General features: G+C 36.9%; 1 long non-coding RNA gene across 1 annotated transcript in view; it reads left to right on the top strand.

The window, feature by feature from the left end:
* The first annotated feature begins 13,874 nt into the window (after positions 1 to 13,874).
* LOC136013772 (uncharacterized) overlaps positions 13,875 to 20,158 on the top strand; it is a 32,089-nt gene continuing 25,805 nt past the window's right edge. The window contains exons 1-2 of the long non-coding RNA XR_010612366.1: positions 13,875 to 13,950; positions 16,097 to 16,187. This is a non-coding gene — a long non-coding RNA (uncharacterized LOC136013772). The remainder of the gene's footprint in view (positions 13,951 to 16,096; positions 16,188 to 20,158) is intronic.

The raw sequence follows: 20,158 nt of genomic DNA, 5'->3' as shown, positions 1-20,158 counted from the left end.
GTAGACAGTTAGCTGAGCATTAGGTTTAATTTCAGTACATCTGGACAACTGAATTACATGAGATTGACAAGTAATGCTGTTTGCTTGGTACTAAATAATCAAAGAAATCTACTTTAATATACTGTTACTGCTCAACTTGCCATCACCATTGCATCTTGCATAGGATTCCCCAGGTTAATTCTAGTGGTAGTAATATCTCACCATATTAGAATCTGTATTTCTGCCTATCGTATTGTTCTGAATTAATGAGCACCAGACATCACAAATTGTAAAATTATGTGATACCATGAATGATGAATAATTAAAAAAAATATTAATGGACTATACACAGTTTATGTTTTTCTATTTCTGATTGAAGAGTAAAATGAAATTTTTGTGAAATTCTTGGTCTCTCTTGACAGACTTACTGGGCAAGCATTGATAGTGTTATGCATTGTTTAATGTCATAGAGCATAATGTCAAAGTCATACACCTTTTCAAAAATTCTATCCTCAGACAACTTTAGATGAAACACTGGATAGAGGTCTTGGTACTTGCTGAGATATGTAGACCAGCTGAAAAAGAAAAACAACAATCAAACAAAAAAAAAAAACCCCAAACCAACAGAAAACAACCAGCAGAGATGATTAATTATGGATTTGATGTAATTAACTGTAGCATGCATTTGAATTTTATTCAAATAATTTCCATGTTTTGATGTAATAGCAGGTGAAGCTTGATCGTGAAATTATATGTATTTTCACTTAAGAGTTGATTTTGTGTTATAGACAGTTTCATCTTCTTTAAGTTTACTGAAAATACCAAGTAATTTAATTTCTGGGCTAAAGTGTTTTTGAATGAATACCTGAACAGACAAAAAAACTGCAAAAGAAAGGAATATGCATACATATAAAAAAAAAATCCTTTACATAACAACACTATGTTTATTAGAGCTGCTTTTCTGAGATCCTTTAAAGAAATATTGTATGGTGTTGTGGCTAAGGCACTGGATTAAGAGATCAGTATTCAGCTTCTGGCTGTGTAACACGTTCCCTGTGACCTATCACCTAGGCCTTGCCTATCTCATTCCTCTGACTTTTTTATTTTTTTGTGCTATGATACAAATCCATTTTATTTAAAAATAGTTCATAGGACAGTGTTCATAAAAGTTGCTAGCCAAAAATGTGCCACTGAAGCAATTAATCAAAGGAAGGAGACAAAGGTATATGACCTCACTGATCACAAAAAGTGCTGTATATATACATGCAAATGCACTTACTTTTTATAAAAGTGATGAAGAAAATTGAAGTCTCTGTACAGAGCAACCAAATTTGCTTCCAGCAGTTTATTTATGACACTTCTATTTCTTCAGTCAGACAATAATCTGTGTATTTTCCATTTAGGAACCAATTCCTTAACCGGAATGCTAAAGAATAGAAGGACAATAAAATTAATATGATATAAAATTCCTTGGACTGATTATTTCCAGCTATCCTTTTAAAAAGGTTCCATCCTTTCCTCAAGAATTTCCAAAGTCCTACTGACTCAAATAAAGAGTTACAAATTGAGTCAAGCTAGTACTCCAAATATGCATTTTGGAGAGATAATACATTGTGAGAATTGACATAAGTCTCACTACTATTACACGCATTTCATTTTCAGAGGATCATGGCCTTTAGGCTTTAAAAAAATAACTATATTGAAGAGGTAGAATAACCATTAAAAAGAACTGTATGGTTTGGAATGACCCATACATAGTCATAAAATGCTCAACATTTTAATGTTTTCTGTCTACAGTGTTTCTTTAAATCTTTGATACTTCTCTTGGCTGAACAGACTGCTGAAAACTTGCAGTTTGAAAGAACAGAAAGTGTTTTTTCCTAGCTCATGAAATTCCACAATTGGAGCATGAACTTTCTTTATGCTAATCAAAAAGCAGATTTATGCTATAACTTGCTTAGTCTTTGTGGGCAAAGCAGCACATCTTTTATGTGAAACCAACAAATCATTCTTAGTCTAATTAAAATATAAATCTAGTCAAAATGCAATACTTATTATTAGTAGTCCTGGCATAATACTAACAGTTTTAGTCCAAATTACACAATTAAGCCAGGGGAAAAAAAAAAATAAATCAGTATTAATACCATTAACATCATCATATGGGAAACTCTGCAAAACGCCTTTTCTAGGGGTTTTGCTTGCACAACCAGTGTTCTTCTGAGGATGCTACAGTGTGTCGTAAGCATCTCAACTCCTTCACCAGGATACAGAACCTAGTGTGGGGATCCAGACACTGCTAGTGGGGGTTTGTTCTTTATTGTTGGGGCCTATTTTGACATATTGGGAACATTTTGTTGTCTCTTCATTGATTTGTCATTTCATGCTACATCCACATTTACTGTACTTTGTTGTGGTTTACATAATCTGGCACTTCTTTTTTGCATTGTCATCCCTTGAAACAAATTCTATCCAACTGACAAAGTTGCATTCCTTTGATGATCGTTAACTGATGACTGCTAACCTTTTCTCAGTCCTGAGGCCTGTGGTATTGTCCTGTGCTCGTACTTCCAAAGTTTCTGCTGTCATCCTGTGCTTTTACTTCTCTATAGATTATCATTATTTTAGGGTAATACATTACACACAGAATACCTTTTATCAATACTTGTTACTTAACACAACAGTGACTGTTACGGCTAAGCAAACTAAATCAAAGTGCTAGAAAAGCCCAAAATAAGTACAAATAAAAAAAATATCTGAAAAATCTCAGTCATGAGGCTTTACAGGGTTAGCAAAATCTGTGGCCTGTTAAAGCAAAGAAAATCTCATATTTGCAGGCCTACATAAGTACAGCCCTCTCTGTGAAAACAGCCTTCAAAGCTAATAGAAATGAACCAATAAACCAATTGCTCAAGAGGAATGCTGAAGTCTGGTGTTCTGTTACTCCTGCCAACAACAGAGTGATGAGGGTGAGAGCTGAGCAGAATTCATCTTGGATGTAGGGTTAATATTTTAACTGGAAAAGATTCTGTAAAAAAGTGCTATATCAAGAGATAGTCTCAATGGAAGGACAGCTTTGAAAAATTACAAGGTAAATCTATTGTATGATTTGCAGCTTTGACACCTCTTACAAATAGATTTCAATACATCTAACAAAAATTACTGTCTTCCCAAGGATTTCCCTTCACTGTCCAGATCCTTGCTTTTGAACAGGATGTTAAAAAAGGAAAACCAAAACCAAAACATAAACCACAACAATTTGGATCATACACGTAAATTTATTTCTGTCTTAGCCTACCTGTCAAATTGTCCATTTTTAACATCGTTTTGGTGTAATTTTCTGTATTTTTGCTTTGAGACAGTCTAAAATTTCCTCCTTGATCATCTGCAGTAGTTGTTTAAGTGGCAGAAAATACTTGGTGAAGGTGTGGCAACCTCAAGTTCTTTGGAAATTTTGGAAGTTTAGCTTTAGCTTTTATTCACGAAAGTAGGTTAGTACAGAACAAGAACAGGGAAATGAATTCCACTCTGAAAGAAGAAAATGGGGAGCCACTGCTCTGAAAGAAGAAAATGGGAAGCCACTGTAAAAGCAAACACCAGCACTACTATGTCATTAGCAGAATGCTGCTTAACTGTTTCTGAGTACTTGCTCATTTCTTTTACATATTGAACAGATCTGAGTCTTTATTTAATACCCATGGACATCTGTGAGACATACGAAACCTTGAAAATCTGACCTCTACGCACATTTCTTCAATTCCAAGGAATATTTTTAATGTAGCTTTTATATAACCTTGCATACAGTTTAATATATATGAGTTTATGAGTTTGATGAAGGACATTCTCAATTTCATTATATTTCATTAACCATAGCTGTAATTATGTCTTTCAACCAGCATTTTAGAGCCTGTGTTTTTTTTTTTTGATGAATTGGCAGGCTCCCCACCAAATTATGAGGGTTTTTTTCTTTCTTTCTGTCATATTCTGAGGCTGTGATGAATAAAAACAAAGTATAAAGCTGAGACAAAGAAAATAACATTAATTATATTGAGACAATCTTCTAGCACTCAGGGTAAATGAGGTCTTTTTTTTACAGTCAAGTGTCACCAGTATCAATAGTCCCATCAGCTTCTGTGCTTGTTCCCCTGCATGACTGAACAGCTAGGTAGGTCATTTGTCACAGAACATAAAAGAATTCAGTCCTTTGAAGTGGGGAATCCAAGCCTACAAACCCACCAGTAATTCATACTATAATTCCATTTTTGCATAATCAGAGAGATTAGCTGCCAGCAGTCTATGTGCAAGAGCATAGCAACATCTTGAACTTAGTTTTCCTTTTAAGCCTATAATTTTTTTTTAAGGTTTGTATTTTTTCATCAGCAAAACACATTTTGAGAAAAGGTAAATGCATTTTTTAAAGTAAACATGTTTCACTTTTAGTGATGCATGGATACTGGTCTGGCATTTTGTTATGAGAGGTAGCCAAAAGCAAATTGGGCTCTCTTTTTCTGACTGGTGAAGAGCTTGAATTTGGGACTGCACTAATGCAGATGACCACTGAATTGATTTGACCTCTTGAGTGTTTGTATCAGCTCAGCTGGAAAACTGTATATTAGCAGGGCCCAACTGAAAAACAGATGTTGTAGCACAACAGGTACAGTTTCCATAAACAAATTACAGCCAAAACCTATGTGAAATAACATGTAGTTATTGTAAAAAAGTAAAATGAGAAACAGATTGGTGACATTATTTTTATTGGAAATTAAGCAAAGTTTCAAAAAGATGTGTTGCTATGGTTCCAAATACATCCTTGCACTGAGAGGTTAAGTAGCATGACATTACAAATTTCTTGAGGGGGGAAAAAAAAACACCTTGAAATCTGAGAGACCTAAAGTAATAGAAAGTCATCTAATGAGGAACACATTTAGCAGAAATCAGTCAAAATCAGAAGGTGAAGCATCAGCTACCTTAGACATTTTCTTATAAATAAATAAATAAATAAATAAATAAATAAATAAATTCTTTATAATAAGTAATTTTCATATTTATAGCCTTAATGTTATTGAATCCTTCATAGGTTTCACACCTACCTCTTAGAATACATTTATTTATGAAGGCAAGTGCATATCACCATTTATGTTTTTCAGACAGTGATGTTTTTTCATAGGAAGAAACATAGAAACGGCTGAAGGAGCTATGTCACTTCTTTGGGGGGATGAGTGGTGGGGGAGAAGCTTCATCACAGTATTCTGATGCTTAAGAGGTGGATACAAAGAAGTAACAGACTTTCCCTTCACATGGAGGAGACAAGGGGCAATGGACAAAAATTTCACTGAGAGAGGTTTCATCTTGAAATAAGAAAGAGATTATAGTGGTAACAATCATTTGCTGGAATGACCTCTCCAGGGGATAGTGATAACAATCATTCACTGGAATGATCTCTCCAGGGGTGCGGTAGATCCCTATCACTGGGGGTTTTCAAGATGCAAGTGGACAGGAAGCTAGGTAATCCCATGTAAGTTCCATTTCCTATGAAAGGCTGGACTAGATGATCTTTTGTGGTCTTTTCCAACTGTCCTGGGTTCAGCAGTAGCAGTTATTTTTCTCCTTCTTAGTAGCTAGTGCAGTGCTGTGTTTTGATTTTTTGGTCTGGGAACAGTGCTGGTAACGCTGATGTTTTTAGTTGCTGCTCAAATGTTTGGTCTGGCCAAGGACTTTCTGAGCCTCATGCTCTGCCAGGGAGGAGGGGAGGCCAGGAGAAAGCAGAGACAGGACACCTGACCCAAGCTAGCTAAAGAGGTATTCCATACCACAGCACGTCATGCCCAGGATGTAACGGAGAGTTACCTGGAAGGGCTAGGACTGCAGGGTTGGACGAGGTATCGGTCGGTGCTCGGCTGGGGGGAGTGGGGTGAGTTATTGGTCAGCTGGTGTTGAGGTGTTGTATTCTTTCCTCGTTATTTCCTTTAGCATTATTATCATTGGTGGTAGCAGTAGTGATTTGTGTTATACCTTAGTTACTAAACTGTTCTTATCTCAACCCATGGGAGTTGCATTCTTTTCGATTCTCCTCTCCGTCCCTCCAGGAGCAGGGGGAGGGCAAGAAGGCGGGGAGTGAGTGAACGAAGTTTGTGGTTGGGTTTAAACCACGACACCAACACTGGCTGTTCTATGATTCTAAATGAAAGAAAGTACTGAAACTTAAAACTTCATGCTAGCATCTTATCATTGAACAATGATATAATTGCACTAATAATAGCAGTCTGAAGAGATGTATAACCTGAATTCAAACTGTTAGTTTACCTATGCAGTAATGTTTTACAGTCCATACTTAACACCAGTTTGAAACTTCTTTGAACTAATTTAAATGGTATGAAAATAATCTAAAAAGTTATTTCCATAAATATTAGAGGTCACCCGAGTTAAAAGAATCATAGATTCATAAAACACTTAGGGTTGGAAGGGACATTAAAGATCATCCAGTTCCAACCCAGCTGCCACGGGCAGGGACACCTTCCAGTAGACCAGGTAGTTCAAAGCCCTGTCCAACCTGGCCTTGAACAATTCCAGGAATGGGCAAACACAGCTTCCCTGGGCAACCTGTTCTAGTGCTTCACAATTATTATAAGTAATTTTCTCTGTATATATTGAAGTCTATATGTTGTGTGCAGTGAGTAGTGTATGATTTCAGAGCTATAACAATGCCATTTAGATGTGGTGTAGTGATTTGTTTTTGTTGTGGTGGCATGCAGCACTCACGGGTTATCAGCATGGATGTCTCATTGAAATGAAGAATGCAAATCTCAGTGGCTTTAATGGTGTGAGTGCAGGTGAGCATCACAATTTATAGACTACCAAGGGAAGTTTTTCTCTATATTTCAACCATTTATATAATTGAAAACCCTTAAAGCTTCTATGAAGATTTCAGGTATTCCAGCAGAACTTTTTCTTTACAGGAGAAGTTTCTGTAGTGAGGAAGACCAATCTGAGTTTAGGATAGGAAAATAAATAAAAAAATATTTAAAATTCATGAAAATTCACTGTAAAAATCACTAACATATAGAAAGAGGAGGAAACCTCTGGCCCACTTTCAGAAACTTAGAACTCATATTAAACTAGTAGTAGTTAATTCCTGCCTCCCTCTGAATTTACACATACATAGTACAATTTATTTCTGTAATAAAGCACAGGGAATTGCATTTAACAATTAAAGATTAATTTCATAAGAAGGTCTACATATCATAGATTCATAGAACGGTTTGGGTCAGAAGGGACCTTAAAGGTCATCTAGTTCCAAACCAACTGCCACAGTCAGGGACACCTTCCACTAGATCAGGTTGCTCAAAGGCCCGTCCAACCTGGCCTTGAACACTTCCAGGGATGGGGCAACCACAGCTTCTCTGGGCAACTTGTGATAGTATCTCACTACCTTCATAGTGAAGAATTTTTTTCATATCTATTCTGTATCTCCCCTCTTTCAGTTTAAAACCATTCCTCCTTGTCGTATCACTGCATGTCCTTGTAGAAAACCCTGCTTCAGATTTCTTGTAGGCCCCCTTTAGGTGTTAGAAGGCTGCTCTAAGGTCTCCCTGGAGCCTTCTCTTCTCCAGACTGAACAAATCCAACTCTCTTAGCCCGTCTTCAGAGAATAGTTGCTCCAGCCCTTACATATGGTAAGCTGTCTTATGCTATGCTTAAAATCTAAAATAACTTAATGTTTATGGAATTGAAATCTTAAAGAGTCCAAGAATAATTTTTAGTTAAAAGTAATTACTGTAGAAAAAGAATGAATAATTCTATGCAGAGAAGCTTTCAGTAACATAGTTAATATAGTTATACAATATATTTAATATAGTTATACCTTCTCATGGTATTATACTTACTCTCCCCTTCCTCTTCAGGGTCCTAAGGTCAATAGTTTAATTCTGCTCACAATGGGATTTGTCAGCACCTGCAACTCTTTACTGGGAGGAATGTGGTGTTCATCTTAATGGTTTCTTCTTCACTCCAAGAGCTAGTTGGGATCCTTTTTGTGTGTTACCTAACATGCTTTTAAAGAGCTACATAATTACACCTCTTCACTCTTGAAGTTTAGGATGTTTAGAAATCAAAGGATGAAGCCAAATGTTCAAGCAGAGGTAGAATGCTGTGATTCCAAAATTTTAATATAGTTGCCTTGATTGTCAAGCACACTTAGAGGAACTTCACCTTGTAACTCAGGCCAAGGATAGTTGCATTTCTGCCTGAGTGGAAAGTTCCTTTAGGTATACTCCTTCTAAAAACAGGGAAAAAAAATGAGAGCAGTTTCTTCTACACATCTTGTTCTCAGATATTTTCTAGTGGAACCCGGTACAGAAATTCTTTACCACTTTTGTTTGTGTATTTTTTATTTAGAAAACATATGTACTCAAATTTAAAGTTGTTTTTCATTTATACACTGTACAGAGATTAGATATTGATATGTAGATAATTCAACTGTTCGACTGTTGGAAGAAAGCCCTTCTTGCAAAAACCCTGATAAAGATAGGTACAATTGAATTTATCTTTGCATCACTGTGTTCTTTATTTGTAATTTGTAAAATAGTCAGATACCTTAAATTTATTTGAACTTCCTTGTCTAATTCTTAGTAGACCATGATATCAGAGTGAGACATCTCTGATACAGTAGACATATGTGGTGAGATTTTGAAAGCTCAGCTATGTTTTCAGATGCATTTATGATAATTGCTTTTGACTAGAGATTATAGGACTCGGTGGGCTGTTCTTCTGAAGGATTTCTAGGCAAATGATAGGCATACTGCAAAAGGCACTTGAAACAGTGTTTGTGTGCAGCCCTAAAGGTACTTAGATAAGGCTCAGTTTTTTTGAGCAGACGGTGTAATTTGCTTCCTGCTGCTTTTAAGAGTTGTCTTCCTTATCCTGAGGTATTCTAGTATACTCTCATGCAAATACTTTTTGTCCTTTACAATTTTTTTTGTTTCTTTATTTTAATTCTCCTTTGACTTACCTTTCATTGTTATAGTGTGTTAATTTTTTTTCCAGGGATTATGGGCCTAATAAGCCTCATGCAGCCATGATATACATGGCCCTGGATAGCTGTAATAAGGGTCCTCCCTCCCTTTTATGATTCTGAAATAATACATTAAAAAATGCTTCTCTGAAATTACAAAAAGAATTGCTAATATGATGTAATGATGAATTTTTTATACTATATTCCCAGAGATTTCCACTGCCAAGATCATGTAAAATCAACCAATAAGTAAGGCTACTTTTAAAATGTCATTTTATATAGGTATTTTAATTCTTAGAATACACATCTTTTCTGCTCTGAAAAGCAGTCCACTTACATCCCCAAAGAATAGAACTTTTCCCCTTAAAATCCCCTGATGTTGAGGTAGAGATAGCAATTCTTGCAATCCTTCCTTTCACATCTGTGGTGCTTTTCCAAAAGAAAGAGGATGGCAGTCAGAGAGAACTGTGGTACCACAGAAGTGATGCATAGGGGCAAAGCAGTTTATGTCATCTACATGGGCTCATACAAAGTGTTTGACACTGTTCTGCGCGACATCCTTGTCTCTAAACTGGAGAGACATTAATTCGATGGATGCACAACCTGATGGATAAAGAATTGTCTTGATGGCCACGTGCAGAGAGTTGTGGTCAATGACTCAATGTCCAAATAGAGACCAGTAATGAGTGATGTCCTTTAGGGGTTGGTGCTGGGACAAGTCCTGTTCAACATCTCTTATTGCGTCATGGACAGTGGGATTGAGTGTGCCCTCAGCAAGTTTGCCGATGACAACAAGCTATGTGGTTCAGTTGACATGCTGGAGGGAAGGGATGCCATTCAGAGGGACCTTGAGGGGTGGGAGGCGGGTTGGAACCAGATGGTTTAAGGTCCTTTCCAGCCATAACCATTCTATGATTCTATGAAATGTGTTGGTGAATCTGATTCTGCCTTCAAGAAGTTAGAATCAAATATGTCTAATTTAGGATCTTTTAAGGTAAAAGCTGTGAAAATATAGCAAAGAAAAAAAAAAGGGAGTAAAATTTCTCTAGACTTCAACAGAACTCCTGAGAACCCTTTCTTAATCTTGACAGTGAGAGATGTAAATACAGTAACAGGCATGAGCAATAGTGATCATTAAAGACTACTCAGCAAGTTATACTGGTCAAATATAATTAGGATAATTATTAACTTCCTGCTCAAATGCTTTTTCATAATATAAGAGAATTTAGGCTTTTTCATCCTGTTGTGAGATGTAAAGCAGTTACAAAGTTTTAATTCATATGAACTTGTATTTTAAATACGGATGTTGTATTTCAGTATAGATATTGTAGTTGGATATTTCAGTATGGATAATATAGAGTTGTTTACTGACATGCTTCATGATGAAAGACAAAAAAATGAAGTAGTGTTACTCATTTCACAAGTTATCAACTGCTGTCAGTTGTTATTGAAATTTGGTCTTTAATAACCTCTGCTGGAAGCTGCAGTCACCCACAATGAAACACTGAAATCTTTTTCATTTTAGTTTCACTAATGGCTTTCACATAAAGGAATTACTTTTATTTGCTCCTGCTTCATCCATGTTATTTCTAAAATAGTGGAACTTTCAAAAGTGCAGTTGTCTGATGATCTGCGACTTCTTTTTAAAGTGTGGCAAGCAGAACAAATACACAGCTTCTTTAAGAAAACTAGGTACTTAACTTCAAATGATAAGACAAGAAAGGGAGAAGTAGATGAAGTTACTTCATATCATAGTACAAATATTGATAAAAGGAACAAGTAGCAAACCAATTTAAATGCAATGAATGTGTCTAATATGACTCAGTGACTCACAAAAGGAGGTAAAGGGCATACTGTGCACATTATTAATCCTTAAGGTCCAAGGCTTTTAAATAGTTTTACTAGTTCATCAAACAAAATGAAAAAAACCAAACCAAAACAAACAACAACAACAAACAAAACCCTCAAATTATTTTTTCTTATATAAAAGGTTTCCCCCAGGAAACCAAAGCAAGCTAAAAATAATAGTGAAGTGTTCCAAACATGTATCAGTTCAATCTCCATGGATTATTTTAATGAAAAATACTTAAAAATGAAATTCAATTTTAATGAATAAAACTGCTTAATGTGTGCGCTTCAGTGGTTTACAAAATGTAAGGTCCTCCTACTTGAAAAAGTTTCTCTTTAATTGTATTCTATTAAACATAACGTCCACCTGGGAAGCACCTGGAACAAAAATAAACTGATCTCAAAGACATTGAAAGGTGTTTATTTTAAAAAAGTTTAATACAGAACTTTAAACTAAGTAAAAAAACGTGACTTACATAACAACATTCCTTTCTCACCTAATCACCACTGTTACATGTATACTTCTAAAAAAAAAACACATGGTAGTTTCTAGACATTTTAACTAAATATTAATGGAAAAAGATGGGTGTGAAGACAATATAGATTTCTCTTTCCCTCCTTCTCCTCACATGTGTGAGATAATTTCATATACAAAGAAACCCTGGTGGAGCTGGGAGAGAGGGAGTTTAATTTAACTGGGCATTCTGAATTGCTCTGTACATGTCTCCATTGGTGACCTTGGTAACAAAGGGTGATTTCCATCAGTTGCTGAAAATGCCTATTTTTCTCTGATAATAAGAGCTGCTCAGACTTAAAAATCTATTTTTTTTTAATCTCTAAAATGGTGTAGATGTATCCCTCACTGTATTGACTTATACCGCACTACGTGCTAGGTATGCATGAGTGAAAAGGCTATTACCTGCTCTCTTCCCCGATTTTGCTGCCCCAGAAACATGGATGGGTTAATATGAGAAGGTTAACATTAGAAGGACCTGCAGTTGGCTTTTGCTTACTTCATTGGACGACACTGTAAACCATAGCACTTCAGGAACATGGAGAGGATCAACACGGACAGGTCAGGGTCATAAATGCTTTAGCATCCCCAGGTTCAACTACTGTTTTATGATACTTAACATAGGAAGTTATAGATTTGTAATAGTTGTCATGCATGCTGCTCATTCATATGATCCTTCAAATCTGTATGGATTAGCCCTGCATGTAATAGATACTTGTCTATTAAACTGTATTTTTCACTCTTGCACTGTGAGCAAAAGCATCCCTGGGCATCTTGCTGAATCCTGACAATGTGTTAATAATGACTGACAATTTGCCTAAGATCACATCAAGTAGTCCTTCAAAGTAGGTACAGCAGTCTTGACTGCAGTTACCCTCAATATCCTTGCATGAGCGCAATCAGTCACTAGGCTAACTTGTGGATTACCTGGAAAGCTGATATTTTTTCAGTGAAGAAGGAAAAAAACAGATCTCGTGTTAATCACACAGAGCTCTGTTTAACCATGTGCAGAACTGCATGAGTGGACAGACTGTAACCTTTAGAAAATAGTTATCTAAAGAGGGGAAGATATACCTGCTATCCAAATGGGAGACAAGTTACACTAGAGGTGGACAGACTGTTGCTCAGTGCTAATGAGAGAGGAGCATTGCCACATCTTAGAAAATCCTTGCTTTTACATACTTCAGTGGGGAAGAAAAGAGGAGAATGATTTGTCATGGTCATATGGTTACTTCATGTTAATAAAGCAGTGGCATATCGTATAAGTTCACTGTTCCTTTTATCTATTCCTTACACGATGCCTTTCGTGTATATAATTTTGACTTGTACAGGTTGACCATTATTTTTATTCTTCATCTTTCATGACATCTTACTTGTACGTGTGTTTCCCCACCTCTCTTTTAACTTGTATAAATACAGATATCCCTCTTAGCTTGACTTAAATAAGTATTAAGAACAATGATTAATCCATCTGCTGTATAAATCTTAGTATAGCTTGTCTTGGCAAGTGTGTAATGTTAGAGTAACTTTCCATTCAGATTTCAGAGCTTAAAGGGCACAGAATAGTCTTTCCACAGCTGACAGAGGGAAACAGGGGTTCACTCCAGAGGCTGAGTCATCCCGTTCAAGGGTATTAACACCCAAGAATAAGCCGTTCTCTGGAACTGCCTGTTTGCATTAATGAAGAAAGGGCCCAGTGAGAGTGTACTAAATGCTCAGCACCTAGCTTTTAGATGGTTAAATTTGACTGAGACAGATATATTTCTCAGTATTCCTTCAGATTTTCTAATTTGCCTGTCTTCATAATTAGGTATTAAGATGAAATTACTTAGTTTTTCAAAACCTATTTAATTTGCATTATAAATTTATAGCCATGTTATAATCTTAATACAGGTGACAATTCTGCTAAAGTAAATCTAACCCTGATTATCAATGCTATAGGACACCTAATCAGAAATATTCAACTGAATATTCATTTATACATAACTGTGGTGATAAAAACACCTTTCTTTTGACATGGTTGCAAATCTAATACCTTGAAAAGTAGGGAGGCCCTGAGGTGTAGTAGCTATGGTTATGAAAGACAACACTAAAATAGAAAGACTTTTAAATAAGCCTTATCTTCTGCAGAGTAGGGAAGACTATTCTGGTGAATTGCCCATCACATTCAATATACTCACAGAACTGACTGAGAGATTTATTTAGAAGATGTTTAAAAGTTAACATCGGAATTGACCGTGAAATTATCCAGTCTCAGCCTAATATACCAGATGTCTTGTAAGTAGCTTTTTCCTAGCTGTTTTCACTAAAGCATACCCTTCTGAAAGCCACCTTCTTGAGATTTGATGTCATCAAGAGATGACAAATCCACTACTTCAGTTTCTTCCAATTGTTAATCACTCCTAATACTCCAACTTTTTCACTGTATAGAGTGGTTCTCCCACTCATGAATAATTTTTAATGCTCATTTCTTCCTTCTTTCTATCCCTTTTTCTTTTTTTTCACAGGTGCACTTCTTGCCTAACTTATCAGCTGAGAGCAGACATTTTGATTCATTCTGTCAAATGCATGAATCTCCCCAAGCATTTTCTGATGATTATTTGTAAGTATTGCCATGTGAACTGCAAATCACTAAAGCATGCATGGGTAATTAATGCCCATTTCATATGAAATATGAAAAGTAAACATCATTAATTTGCAATGCATAAAAATCTTTAAAAAGCAGAATGTGTATTTAATGCTTTTTTTAATGCAGATAGTATTTCTTTAAGCCTTTCACCTCTACATTTATTCCTTCTGCTATCTTAGAGAATATGTCATTCAAAACCATATATAATGTGCATAGTAGGGCTATCAAACAACAAAACTGTAACCACTTTCCCCTGCTCCCCACCCCCACTTGCAGCAATGGATTATTCCTCTGTAGACCTATTCCTCTGTAGTCCTAATCTGTTAAAGGAAGGAACACCACTGCTTTTCACAGAATCTGTTGATATGAAGCATATTTCAGAACCAGTCACCCTTATAAAATGAAGATAGTAGGTAAAAAATAGGAAAAAAAAAAAGGCATTAACAAAAAGGTAAATGAAGTGACAAAACCATGGTTCCCTTCAATTTTAAGAACAAGTTGAAAAATTTTCACTGTTTTGAGGTTATTTTGCAAGAGTTTGGATGTCTGTAGAAATGTTCTGAGGAACTATTCCCAACAGACCTACTCCTTTTATTCATATTAAAAATAATATTGAAGTATTACAAATAGAATTAACTTCCGCCGTTCTCGAGGAGCTGTGGGATAAGAACTATCTTTCCTCTCTCCCTGATTACTTCTTTTGATACTTCATCAATACAAGTAACATGCTTCAAATGGAGAAGCTGGTCAATCAGTTAGAATGAGAAGTACTTGTAGACAGTAAGAAAGCTAGTTCTTGTTTTCTTGCAGATTTTAATCCAAAGAGATTTTCTGAAGCAAGGCCGGTTTTTGTAACTTCAGGGACAGGTGAGAAGGAACAGTTCTGCACATTTTGAAAACTGCAGTTTATTCTAGACTTTTGGCCACTATGCCTTTTCTGTCTACCAGGTTCAGTAGGTATACCATATGCTTAAAATGCTTGCACTTCAAGCCTTTTTAACGTGACTTTGAGTGTGGTAAAGAAATCACAGAAGCATTGGACATTGGTATCATTCCACCTATATACATAAAAGACTGGATTAGCTGCGGATTTCATATATGGACTGTTAAGTTGAAAGATGGTGGAAAAAGAGAATAACAACAAAGTTAAAAAAAAACCACCAAAACTTGAAGACAGAGAGTGTTCCTATCCAAAATGAATAAAAATTGCTTTCAGTGATAACGGCTATATTTTGCAGGAGTGTCTGCCTGTGGGTATTTCTTAGCTACCAGCAGTAGTTCACCAGAGATGTAGATTTGGATTCTTACAGCCACAGTCTGCAAATGTATTAGCTTGCAACTTATTTGGAATTCACATAGAATAAAGTCCAAACTTTAATACCATTCAGGATTTTCCCAGGATGAGATAATGTCAATCTAATTTCCATCACAGATAGTCTTGCTTTACCCTCTCTTGGTATCTGCAAAAAGATCAAATACTGAGCAAATAAACAAACCATTGTATATACATATGTATATGATCACTTACCAAGTCTGTATTCCTGCTCATTAATGGGGTTATTATATAGGAGAAGCCATCTGTGCCATTGCTTGCCTATGATATACTGTTCTGCTTAATGAAAGCTTACCTTAGGAAAAAAACTTACTGAATAAGATAAATATTTTCAATATATTATAAATACCAATAAAAGGCTTTCCAGTAGAGGCCCAACTATATTTCAGTCTCTGAGTTCTGGAGCACTTCAGAAGCCTTTCAACCTTTTGACTTCTAGTTTATGAAATCTGCTGAGTTCTTTCAGTGAATTACGGCCTTGCATTCATATGGTGGTCATATCTTATTCCAAATACTGCATTTTTATACTGCAGGCCACTAAACAAAACACTGAAATAATAAGCTTAAATATAGTCAATTTTATTCCAAAAACATGACAAAGTTATAAGTATTGTTCTTCAGTCATTTATAAAAAAAAGTATTGACTAATATATACAAATGTATTTCTAATATTGTAATATGCATAATGATTGTCTAAATATTTCATAGCTGTTCTTTTATTTATTTTTTTAAAGCAAGTGTAAATCCATTTTTTTTCCCATATTTTTTTATTTTATTGGAATATAGTAACTTAACTGGATTCAGTGCCGTTGACTCTGCCTGGAGCACAAAATAGAGCCACTAATGGAAGCAACTACCTTATTTGAACACGTGTTGGGTAAGAGAATGGGCTAAATGGCCATCTGAAGAATGGGATTTTTGAATAACTACTTCAGATGATCTCATAAAGGTCACCAATCCATCATGGTCAGGACATAACAGATCCCATCTTAACTCCACAAAGAGGACTCTTTACTTCACCTCTCCAACTCTGATTTCACACATTTTGCAAGTGAGTTATTTATTTTTCTAGTCCTCTGAAACATCTGGTGTATGGAGAAAGTACCCTGGTTTTGATAGACCTTTCATCTGTTCTGCTATGACTCATTTTATGCTCCACCTGCTCTGTCATACTGAATCACATTTAGAATATCTTTGAAATGTTGCTTAAAAAACATCTAAATGTTCAGAGAAATGTGCACAATGAAGGTGTTTTTGTCGCATAAAAGCAAACCTTTAAAAATGTTGTTATGCAAGACCTGGAAGCTCTTTTGTTAGAACTGAAAATGGTATATTTCTCTTTCTAACATATGCAACAGATACCATGCGTTTTTCAAAGAATCTGTAACCATTCTAGTTGATGTGTAGGGACATATCAATATGCTAACTTGTTTTTTCTGGAATAGGTAGAAATCAGGTGTTACAGCCAGAGAAAAAAAAAAGAAGAATCAGAATGAGGTTTCTGTGCAATGCAGAAATGCAAAGGCAGAATGATTCTTCCATTTATTCTGAAGAGTTACTAGCTGCTCAAGTTGTTCGAAGTCAATGGTTGTCTTTTCGAAGTAGACTTCTAAGTCAGAATAAACATAAAAATTCAAAAAATGTTTTCATCATTTTTTAAATGGAAGGGCTTTCATTGTTGCAGGGTTGCATTGAGTCATACACTGGAAAAAAGTCATATCTGTACATGTGTATTTATAGACAGTTTTATCCAGGTTGACAGTATTTTTCATGTAACCTGTCTTCTTGTAAATTCTTTTTGGTACTATTAATGTAAGTGCTTGGTATTTATTTTTGCCTCTTGCCATATTCAGTGTCATGTGTCTACATTGTTCATGCTCTTTAACAAAGAAAAGAAGGAATGCAAGGAATCTAAATCAAAACTGAAACAACAGACACAGAGAAGCAAAGCCAAAAAGGATCCTTTATAATTTCTTATAGTCAAGTAGCAAATTATCAGTATGGGGTTTTCCTCTTATTATCTGAGCTAAACGGCACTACTTTGTTGCCAGTGGGTAAGTCAGAATTTAGTGTTACTTTTCCATGAAGATGAAAAGTAAAACCACTTTGCCATGACCCAGAAGCTGCATCGGACTGAATAAAGGATGAGCTAAGTAATGCAAGCCACCTAAGCTAGGGTTTTTTATTAACCAAATTTAAATATTCTTTGATCTTGCTCTCTCACTCTTATTCTCAGTGCAATATGGGAGTGTGGCTGGGAGCTAAGCTAAGACATCCCACTGAACAAATAGATTGATGTCTGCGATCATGGAATAAATTAGTAAACATTCTACTAATGTAAAAGCTTGTGTGTCCTTTAGTCTCCAAACTGTTACTCATTATGCAAAAAGTGAACTGTAGCAGTTTCAGTATAAATACTGGTTAAAAAACCCTGAAGAAGATGCAAATTGTTTCTATAAAGTTTTGGGTTTCCTTAAGCTTACTAGTCCTGAAATTCTTTTTGGTGGGGTGGTTGAATAACAGGAACAAAACAGGAAAACAAAAACAGGTTGAACAAAACAGGAAACTGTTTTGTTTATTAGTATATGTGGACAATAGCTCAATTTCTCTCTTGTTTCTTAGTGGCTGGACCTGTGCTATGTATCTGCTCACAGGTCAGGCATTTTCATCCTTGCATCTGTAGGAACAGTAGCAACACATAATCTCACTCTTGCAAGACCTGGATAGCCTCCTGTTCTACTCTTCTAGGGACGATGGGTGTTGATTATAATTTATTTCTGTTTTTTCTTGATGACCTGGAGAATCTAAGTCTAACACCATCTTACAATGGTGTGGTACAGATGCTGTGGTAACCTCTTGACTAGAGCAAGATGTACAGTGTAGCAAGAGTTTCTTATCCATCCTTTTTCCATCTCAGGCTGTTGCCTTCTATTTTCTGCTTCTGCTTTGAATGCATTGACTGACCTGATCTTTCGAGCAATCTTTGTTACTCAGAAAGGAAGTCAAAGGGCAGCTCCCATTACTCTGGTTGGAATACAGGCTGAGAAAGTTGGGGCTGTTCAGCCTGGAGAAGAGAAGACTGCCTGGAGACCTCATAGCAGCCTTCCAGTATCTGAAGGGGGCCTATAGGGATGCTAGGGAGGGACTGTTCATCAGGGACTGTAGTGACAGGACAAGGGGTAATGGGTTAAAACTTAAACAGGGGAAGTTTAGATTGGATATAAGGAGGAAATTCTTTCCTGTTAGGGTGGTGGAATCGGTTGCCCAGGGAGGTTGTGAGTGCTCCATCCCTGGCAGTGTTCAAGGCCAGGTTGGATGAAGCCTTGGGTGAGATGGTTTAGTGTGAGGTGTCCCTGCCCATGGCAGGGGGGTTGGAACTAGACGATCTTGAGGTCCTTTCCAACCCTCACTATTCTATGATTCTATGATTCTATGAATACCATTTGTAAATTTGTGAGTCTAGGGTGTGAAGTGGAGCAGGGAGGTCCTTCTTGGCTCTGTAGAGCTGTCCCATAACACATTGTTACGTATACAGAGAGGATTGTCTCAAGTAATATTCTTAGACAGCAAAATCACAGAATCACAGAATCACAGAATCCCAAGGGTTGGAAGGGACCTAAAAAGATCATCTAGTCCAACCCCCCTGCAAGAGCAGGGTAACCTACAGTACATCACACAGGAGCTTGTCCAGGCGGGCCTTGAATATCTCCAGTGTAGGAGACTCCACAACCCCCCTGGGCAACCTGTTCCAGTGCTCTGTCACTCTTACAGTAAAGAAGTTCTTCCTGATGTTAACGTGGAACTTCCTATGCTCCAGTTTACACCCATTGCCCCTTGTCCTATCACTGGATATCACTGAAAAAAGCCTAGCTCCATCATCCTGACACCTACCCTTTACATATTTGTAAACATTGATGAGGTCACCCCTCAGTCTCCTCTTCTCCAAGCTAAAGAGACCCAGCTCCCTCAGCCTCTCCTCATAAGGGAGATGTTCCACTCCCTTCATCATCTTTGTGGCTCTGCGCTGGACTCCTTCAAGCAATTCCCTGTCCTTCTTGAACAGAGGGGCCCAGAACTGGACGCAATATTCCAGATGCGGCCTCACCAAGGCTGAGTAGAGGGGGAGGAGAACCTCTCTTGACCTACTAACCACTCCCTTTCTAATGCACCCTAAGATGCCATTTGCCTTCTTGGCCACAAGAGCACATTGCTGGCTCATGGTCATCCTCCTATCCACCAGGACCCCCAGGTCCCTTTCCCCTTCGCTACTTTCCAGCAGGTCAACCCCCAACCTGTACTGGTACATGGGGTTGTTCTTCCCCAGATGCAAGACTCTACACTTGCCCTTGTTAAATTTCATCAAGTTTCTCCCCGCCCAACTCTCCAGCCTGTCCAGGTCTCGCTGAATGGCAGCACAGTCCTCTGGTGTGTCAGCCACTCCTCCCAGTTTTGTGTCATCAGCAAACTTGCTGAGGGTGCACTCAGTTCCCTCATCCAGGTCATTGATGAAAATATTAAACAGCACCGGTCCCAGCACCGACCCCTGGGGAACTCCACTAGTCACAGACCTCCAGCTAGATTCTGCGCCATTGACCACAACTCTCTGCCTTCTTCCTTTCAACCAGTATGTCATGTTCTTTTCTCATGTTACTTCCTGCTTTGTAGGTAGCATATTTAGACTGGTAGACTGTTTCACAGATTATTGCACTGAAATGTGGTGTAATGACAATGACTTGTATGAAAGGTTGAAAGAAATGAAGTTATCATGGTTTAAGATGTTACGTCCTCTCATGCATGAATAAGTGTTTAAAAGATAAGAAAAAAAAGGATAAGAGGAAAAAAAAAAAA

The sequence above is a fragment of the Lathamus discolor genome, chromosome 4 (assembly GCF_037157495.1).
Source record: "Lathamus discolor isolate bLatDis1 chromosome 4, bLatDis1.hap1, whole genome shotgun sequence".
Classification (NCBI taxonomy): Eukaryota; Metazoa; Chordata; class Aves; order Psittaciformes; family Psittacidae; genus Lathamus; species Lathamus discolor.
The sequence above is the reverse complement of the archived record's forward strand: the minus strand, read 5'-3'. Positions and strand labels throughout refer to the sequence as shown.